Below are 982 nucleotides of genomic sequence, written 5' to 3'. Positions count from 1 at the left end.
AGGAACATTTGTCAAAAACAATCAATAGCAGTTGTCTAATATCACAACTGCCTGAGGCAGTGATAACAATTGAGACAAACAAGAAACTGACCACAAAATTTAGAAGGAAAAGCTGGGGAATAAGATATTCATAGGAGGCTTTGAAAAGGTCCAACATATTTCTAGAAATCTAGAAGGATGCAAATGGTAAGGCTGGGCGAATGTTCCAGGAAAGATCTAAATAAATTGAGAGACATCTTGTGTTCGTGGATTGGAAATTTTAATATTGTTAAGATGGCAATACTCTTCAAAATGATCAATAGATTCAATGCAATCTTATCAAAATCCCATGTGCCTTTTTTGCAGAAATTGACCAGTTGATCCTAAAATTCATATGGAAATTTGAGGGACCCAAAATAGCCAAACCATTCTTTTTTTTTTTAATTTTTTAAAATTTATTTTATTTATTTTTGGCTGTGTTGGGTCTTCATTGTCGCAAGCGGGCTTTCTCTAGTTGCAGAGAGCCGGGGCTACTCATCGTTGCGGTGTGCAGGGACTCCAGGTGCGTGGGCTTCAGTAGTTGTGGCTCGCGGGCTCTAGAGCACAGGCTCAGTAACTGTGGGGCATGGGCTTAGTTGCTCCGTGGCATGTGGGATCTTCATGGACCAGGGCTTGAACCCGTGTCTCCTGCATTGGCAGGTGGATTCTTAACCACTGTGCCACCAGGGAAGCTCATCAAAACATTCTGGAAAAAGAAGAGCAAAGTTGGAATCACACTTCCTAATTTCAAAAGTTACTACAAAGCTACAGTAATCCACTTAGCAAGGTATCAGCATAAAGGTAGATATATAGATCAATGGAACTGAACTGAGAGTTCAGAAATCAATTATTACACTTATGGTCAGTTGATTTCTACAAGGGTGCCAAGACAATTCAATTGAGAAAAGAATTGTCTTTTTAACAAATGGTACTGGGACAACTGAATACTTGTGTGCAAAAGAAT

The sequence above is a fragment of the Lipotes vexillifer genome, unplaced genomic scaffold (genome assembly GCF_000442215.2).
Source record: "Lipotes vexillifer unplaced genomic scaffold, Lipotes_vexillifer_v1.1 scaffold749, whole genome shotgun sequence".
Classification (NCBI taxonomy): domain Eukaryota; kingdom Metazoa; phylum Chordata; class Mammalia; order Artiodactyla; family Lipotidae; genus Lipotes; species Lipotes vexillifer.
The sequence above is the reverse complement of the archived record's forward strand: the minus strand, read 5'-3'. Positions refer to the sequence as shown.